At 39.1% G+C, this 7947-nt stretch overlaps 1 non-coding gene across 1 annotated transcript; it reads left to right on the top strand.

Annotated features, from left to right (window-relative positions):
- The first annotated feature begins 2407 nt into the window (after nucleotides 1–2407).
- LOC128294280 (small nucleolar RNA R71) lies at nucleotides 2408–2514 on the top strand. Its single transcript, XR_008284594.1, has one exon. It is a non-coding gene; the product is annotated as a small nucleolar RNA R71 (small nucleolar RNA).
- The last annotated feature ends 5433 nt before the right edge of the window (nucleotides 2515–7947 follow it).

Raw genomic sequence — 7947 nt, 5'->3', positions numbered from 1 at the left:
TCGAGCCTTGTCCCTGGCACGCCCATGGTTTTCTATCCCATGCCCGTGTTCTTCCTATCAAGTTCACCCATGGCCATGTCGCATGACCGTGGGGATTTATCGCACCCTGTGTTTTGGGGAAATCTTGTCCTACTTCAACACGGCCATCTCGCACGGGCGTGTCTCTTCCCTTATTTGGCCACAGCTTCAAGTACGCCCGTGTGCCTGGCCGTGTGTGCTAAAAAACTTTGCATTTCAGAGATAAAGTTAATGATTCAAAGTGTTAGAAATTAATTAAAAATAAAGAAATCAAAATATGTTAGTGCTCGGGTTGTCTCCCGAGTAGCACTTATTTATAGTCTAAGCTCAACTTACCTCTCCGTTGATTTATCATGGTGGTTTGAAGAGTTCATACTCCTCGTTCCTGCTGTCAATCTTAAAATAAGGTTTTAATCGGGTGTTGTTTACCTTAAAAGTGCTGAACTTTGGATGACTCACCTCCACCGTACCGAATGGAAAAATACTGAGTACCGTAAGAGGGATTTCCTCATTCGGTGTGGTAGTGATAATGTGAGGATCAACGACATCTAGTAAGACTTTATCGCCTACCTTAACTTGATTAGGAGAGGTATCGGGCTTGTTTTGGCGTAGTTTCAGTTTATCATGTGTTCTCGATTTGTGTTCTCGCCATTTGTCTAGCTCCTCTATCCGTAGCCTTCATTCTTTATGGGCATCTTTATTCTTTTCATGATAGTAGCGCACTGTCTCTATTGTCTTGGTTTGAGAAGGTTCCTACAAGGACGATTGAATATTAGTTTTATCATCAACAGGTTTTATAGCATTATCCTGAGTCTTAGGGGTTTTGACTGAGTCGCGTGCTTGGAGTGTTAGATACCGAATCAACTGTCTTAGACTTGACTACAGAGATCGAACTCGAACTCATCATCCTTGGCTGCTATGAAACATATCGCTTCTTCGTACCGTACTCGACCTTGGGATCAATGTCCCATCCACCGCCCTTCATCTAATGCAGTTGCTAAAAAGCGTCGTCCTAAAATTAAAGGTACCTCGTTATCCTCATCCATACCTAAGACGACAAAGTTTACTGGGTAAATAAATTTATTAATTTTAATGAGAACATCTTCAATAATACCCTTAGGAAATCTAACTGTTTTGTCAGCCAATTGTATGCCCATCCTAGTCTGTTTAGGTTTACCGAGACCTAGTCGTTTAAACATTTTATATGGCATAACATCTATACTTTCCCTTAGATCAACAAAAGCATTAGTCACAGATAAACTACCAATTAAACAAGGAATTGTAAAACTCCCTGGATCTTTTAATTTGTTAGGTAGCTCGTTCTTTAGAATAGCTGAGTAGACTGCATTGAGTTCCACATGCGATGTAGCGTCTAATTTCCTTTTATTGCTCAAAAGTTCCTTTAAAAATTTTGCTGAATTGGGCATCTGCGAAAGAACTTCAATAAAGGGTAAGTTAATATGTAATTTCTTTAAGAGTTTGACAAACTTACCGAATTGTTCTTCTGTTTTGTCTTTCGTCATCGCTTTAGGATATGGCACACGAGGTTCATGATTCGTACTTACCTATTTAGGATCATTATCATTTACCTCTTCTTGTCCTTTGTTCATTGCGTTGTTTTGCTGTATTTCTGGCTCGGGTATAACGAGTCCATCCTTATTTTGAGCGCTAATTGCATTGAGGTGTTCCCTCGGATTAGGTTCAGTATTACTTGGTAGGCTACCTTGTGGTCTTTCGGAGATTAGTTTGGATAGCTGGCCTATCTGAGTTTTGAGTCCTTGGATCGATGTTTGTTGATTCTTAAGCGTAATCTCGGTATTTTGAAAATAGGTTTCTGACACCGAGATGAATTTAGAGAGCATCTCTTCAAGGTTCGGCTTCTTCTCTTGTTGATAAGGTGGCTGTTGAAAACCCTGAGGATTTTGCGGCTTTTGATTCCCTTGACCTCCCCAGGAAAATTTTGGGTGGTTACTCCAACCTGCATTATAAGTATTACTGTATGGGTTATTTTGAGGTCTAAAGTTATTTTTACCCATATAGTTAACTTGTTCCTCTTCGGTTGTGGGATTGAAGGATTGATATTCTGTATGCACACTTCATTACTTGATGTACCTGCGTAGAACCAAGAAAACTATCAATCTTTTTATTGAGAAGTTCTACCTGATTAGAGAGCATGGTGACTGAATCGATGTTATAAACGCCAGCTATTTTTGTTGGATTAGTCCTCATGACTTGCCATTGATAGCTGTTCAGTGACATCTCCTCTGTGAATTCGTAGGTATCTTCCAGTGTTTTATTGTTGATGGTTCTGCCAGCAGCTATGTCAGTCATTTGTCTTGTCAAGGGATTCACACCATTGTGGAACGTTTGAACTTGCAGCCATAGAGGTAACCCATGGTGAGGGCACCTTCTCAATAGATCATTGTATCTCTCCCATGTATCATAAAGTGTTTCTAAGTGCATCTACATAAAAGAAGAGATACCATTGCTTAATTTAGCTGTTTTAGCCGGCGAAAAATACTTTAGTAAAAATTTCTCGATCATTGGCTCCCAAGTAGTGATAGAGCCTCGTGGTAACAATTTTAACCACTGTTTAGCTTTGTTTCTCAGTGAGAAGGGAAATAACCGAAGACAGATGGCATCATCAGAAATGCCATTGATTTGAATGTATCGCAAAATTCCAGGAAATTTGCTAAGTGAGTGTTGGGATCTTTATCCTGCAAACCATCAAACTGAACAAACTGCTGTATCATCTGAATAGTGTTAGGTTTTAATTCAAAATTATTCGCAGCAATAGCAGGTCTAACAATACTTGATTCAGTTCCTGTTAAAGAGGACTATACTTGATTCAGTTCCTGTTAAAGAGGGTTTAGCATAGTCATACATAGTACGTGGAGCAGGATTTTGATTAGCAGCAATTGCAGGAGGCAGATGACTGTCTTGGTTTTTAGCCATCTCGTCGGTTGGAGGTTGAATATTGTCTTCTTGTTCATTTTCTGTGTATCGTAAACTACGCCTTATTTCTCTTTGATTTCTACGAACTGTTCGATCGATTTCTTCGTCAAAAAGTAAGGGTCCTGACAGGTTTCTTCTAGTCATAAACTATAAAAACCTACCAAGAGAAAGAAAAAGTAAATTAATAAATAGTAAAATTAAATTAAATTAAATTAAATTGCAAGAAAAATAAATGGCTAAAGTAATAAAAATTTAGTGTTCCTAATATTTCAGTTCCCCGGCAACGGCAACAAAAACTTGATCGTAATGATTCGTAACAAGTAATAAATTTTTATAATAAAGATCAAACCTAGACTACCTATTATCACGACGAAAAGGCAAGTGCACCTATCGAACAATAGTATAGTAATGGCAAGACCGAGATGTCGTACCTAAGGGAACCAAAAGTACTAGTAATAACTATCTTTTTATTATCTAGCCTAAGAATAAAAGGGTTTGTTTATTAAACTAATTATCTAAACTAATTAAATAATTTAATCAAAGCAAAGAGAAAGTTTGGAAAAAGACTTGAAGAAAAGCAATTGATAAAGACGACACCTAAGGATGAATCCACCTAGATTTCACTTGTTATCTGACTCTGAACCGGACGATTTATTCACTTGAGTTGATCCTTGAGACTCCCTAACCTATGTTATTATCCCTATTCAAGACTAATAACGTCTAACCCCTAGATTTAATAACTGAGACTTTTCTCTAATTAACACTCTAGGGTTGCATTAGCTCGATCTATGGACTCCCATATTAGGTTTCACCCTAATCCGGCAAAATCTCGTAACCCTATTTCTAGGCGCCCGATCAACTCCGCTTAATTATGCCAAATCTACTCTTAGGCAGGGTCTATTCCTCCTCTGCATAAGCACATCAAATCATGAATTAATACCCGAAATATTAACTCAAGCATTAAGAACACATAATTAAGAACAAATCAAGTATTTATCATACAGTTCAGATAATAATAACAAGATCCATCATAGGTTTTATCCCCCCTTAAGTATCTAATGGGTTTAGTTCATAATAAAATAAGAGTACATCTCAAAAGTATCAAAATAAAAAAAAATAAAGAAAACTCTAAAACCCCTGAAGGAATTCTGAGAGAGATCTTCAGTCTTGGAGTAGCTCCAGCTTTTGAGATGGATCATCTGGCTTCCTTTAGGTAATTCCCAGTGTGTGGTTCTGTGTTCTAGAAAAGTTCTGGAGAGAGAGGCCCCTTTCTAGGTCATACTTAGGGTGTTTATATAGGCTTTTGATTGGCTTTCTTGCCCCCTAAGTATCATTTTTCCGTGTAAAATACAACTCCTTCAAAAAGGGACATGTCCGTGTGCCATGGCCGTGTGATGTGGTTGCCAGGCCGTGTGAGTCGTGTAAACCTTGGTCGACACCCTCGAAAGGCACGGGCTTGTGAGCTACCCGTGTGGCAAGGCTTAGGCGGTGTGATCTTCTTGATTTGGTCCATTTTGTCCCTTTTTAGCTTGTTTTTGGCTTCTTTTGACCCTTGGTGCTCTCCTGAGTACAAAACATGAAATAATTGGATTAAGAGCACCAAAATCCACAAATCTAATAGTAAACATCCATAAATATGCTAAGTGTTTGGGGTAAAAACATGTATAATTTACCGTTTATCAATTGACCTAGGGTCTACCCACCTCTTATATTTGTATGGAATTGATACCTCGTATGGACATGCTAATAGAGTCCACTAAATTTGTGGTAAAGGTGTCCAACCCTTTAGGCAAACATGTGTTAGTTGACCACTCAAATGGCTTACCTCGCTTTTGTGCTGAATACTCAAATGGCTGAGTCGAAGATTGAATCGGTATCAGTGGTATGTGAGTTTATAGACGTGTTTTTGGAGGAATTACCCAGATTGCCTCCAATTAGGGAAGTTGAGTTTGGAATTGAGTTAGTCCCCGGTACGACACCCATCTCGATTTCTCCGTATAGGATGGCTCCTACGGAGTTGAAGGATTTGAAATTTCAACTACAAGAGTTAACTGACAAGGTATTTGCGAGACCGAGTTTTTCTCCGTGGGGTGCCTCAGTGCTATTTGTGAAGAAAAAGGATGGATCGATGATTTGTTCGATCAGTTGAAGGGAGCCGCCGTGTTTTCTAAGATAGACTTAAGGTCAGGCTACTGCTAGTTAAGGGTTAAGGAGCAAGATGTACTGAAAATTACTTTTCGGACGAGGTATGACCACTATGAGTTCCTTGCTATGCCCTTCGATTTAACAAATGCCCATGTGGTGTTTATGGATTTAATGAACAGAATTTTTCAGTTGTATTTGGATAAGTTCATGGTGGTCTTTATCGACGACATATTGATTTACTCCTGTGATGAGAGTGAGCACGTGGAGCATCTGAGAACGATTTTACAAACCTTGAGAGATAAGCAGTTATATGTCAAGTTCATTAAGAGTGAATTTTGGCTTAAAAAGGTTGGATTCCTAGGACAAATTGTGTTGGGTGATGGGATCAAATTTGACTCGAGTAAGATCTCAGCTGTTGTTGAGTGGAAATCACTGAGGAATGTGATAGAGGTTCGAAGCTTTCTGGGTTTGGCTGTATACTACAGAAGATTTGTGAATGGATTCTCTATGATAGCCACTCCGATGATAATGTTGTTACAAAATGATGTCAAGTTCGAATGGTCAGAGAAGTGCCAATAGAGGTTTGAGAAATTAAAGGCTTTGTTGACTGAAGCTCCAGTTTTAGTGCAACCAAAATTAGGCAAAGAATTCGTGGTGTATAGCAATGCATCCCTGAATGGGTTAGGATGTGTACTTATGCAAGAAGACAAGGTGATAGATTATGTCTCGAGACAGCTAAAGCCACACGATAAGAATTACCCGACCCACGATTTGGAGCTAACAGCCATCGTGTTCGCATTAAAAATTTAGAGACACCATTTGTATGGAGAGAGATTCTGAGTGTTCACTAACTATAAGAGTCTAAAGTATTTGATGACTCAAAGAGAGCTGAATTTACTTCAACGATGGTGGTTAGAGTTGATAAAGGATTATGAGTTGATTACCGATTACCATCCGGGAAAGGAAAATGTCGTCGCCAATGCATTGAGTAGAAAATCCTTATTTTCTTTGAGAGCAATGAATGGCCAATTGGTTCTAACCAAATTAAAAGCTAGACCGATGTTTCTCCAAGAATTTTGTGAAGCTCAGAATAACGACGGTGAATTGCAAGCCAAGAGAACTCACTGTGAGTTGGGTGTTGAATTAGATTTTTGGATTAGTACCGACGAATGCTTGATGTACCAAGACAGACTTTGTGTACCCAAGGATAATGAGCTTATTCAGAAGATTTTACGAGAGGCACATAGTGGTTGTTTGTCTATCCACTCGGGTAGTGTGAAAATGTACAATGACTTGAAGAAAATGTACTGGTGGTCGGGAATGAAAAGAGACATTTCTGAGTTTATTTTTAAGTTTCTAGTTTGTCAACAAGTGAAGGTCGAATACCAAGTACCTTCGGGTTTGCTTCAACCCGTAATGGTTCCTGAGTGGAAATGGGACCGGGTAACCATGGATTTTGTATCGGGGTTACCTTTAACCCCAAAGGAAAAGGATGTCTTTGGGTTGTTGTCAATAGGCTTACAAAGTCGGTGCATTTTATACCAGTGCGTACTAACTATTCCCTTGAGAAATTGGCTGATCTATATGTTTCTGAGATCATGAGACTTCATGGAGTGCCCTTGTAGATTATTTCGGATAGGGACCCAAGGTTTACCTCGAGGTTTTGGAAAAAGTTGCAAGAGGCATTAGGGATGAAACTGAATTATAGCACGGCTTTTCACTCACAAACCGACGGCCAGTCAAAGAGAGTGATTCAGATATTGGAAGACTTGTTGCGGTGTTGTGTTCTCGAGTTTCAAGGTAGTTGGGAAAGGTATTTACCGTTGGTTGAATTCACGTACAACAATAGTTATCAGTCGAGTTTGAAAATGGCACCCTATGAGGCTTTGTATGGGCGTAAGTGTCGAACACCCTTATATTGGATAGAACTTAAAGAGAATTAGATTTACGGGGTCGATTTAGTCAGAGAGACTGAAGAGAAAGTTAAGGTGATTCGAGACTGTTTGAAGGCCACTTCGGATAGACAAAAATCCTATGCAAATTTGAAACAGAAAAAGGTCGAGTTTCAAGTCAGGGATAAAGTGTTTTTGAAAGTATCCCCCTGGAAGAAGGTTCTCCGATTCGGAAGGAAAGGCAAATTAAGTCCACGATTTATTGGACCTTATGAGGTGACTGAGAGAATTGGACAGGTAGCATACCGATTAGCGTTACCATCAAGGTTAGAAAAGATACACAATGTATTCCATGTGTCCATGTTACGTCACTACCGTTCAGACCCCTCGCATGTGATCTCACCGACAGAGGTTGAAATTAGCTCGAACATGACTTATGGCGAAGAGCCGGTTAAGATTTTGGTTCGGGAAGTACAACAATTGAGGAATAAGAGTATTGCACTTGTTAAAGTATTATGGCATAGACATGGGTCGAAGAAGGCACATGGGAACCCGAGGAGACCATGAGAGATCAATACTTGAACCTATTCACCAGTAAGATTTTCGGGGACAAAAATCCTTAAGGGGGAGAATTGTAACAACCCGATTTTGGGCCCAGTTGGAACAGTGGTTTCAGGACCACTAATTCGAGGTCGAAGAAATTATTTTAATATTATTTTATGTGTTGTGACATGATTATATGAGAGTATGAAAATTTTGGTGAATTAATTTTAGCGATTTCATGCTTAATTGTGAAAAAGGACTAAATCACATAAAGTGCAAAAGTCCTATTTTTTATTGCTAAGTGTGTCAATTAGCTAGAAAATCAAAATTTGGGGTCTTTAAAGGGAAAATAGACCCTTAAAATAGAGGTGGTTGGCCATAGGGACAAAAAGGG

Source organism: Gossypium arboreum, chromosome 6, assembly GCF_025698485.1.
Source record: "Gossypium arboreum isolate Shixiya-1 chromosome 6, ASM2569848v2, whole genome shotgun sequence".
NCBI lineage: Eukaryota > Viridiplantae > Streptophyta > Magnoliopsida > Malvales > Malvaceae > Gossypium > Gossypium arboreum.
The sequence above is the reverse complement of the archived record's forward strand: the minus strand, read 5'-3'. Positions and strand labels throughout refer to the sequence as shown.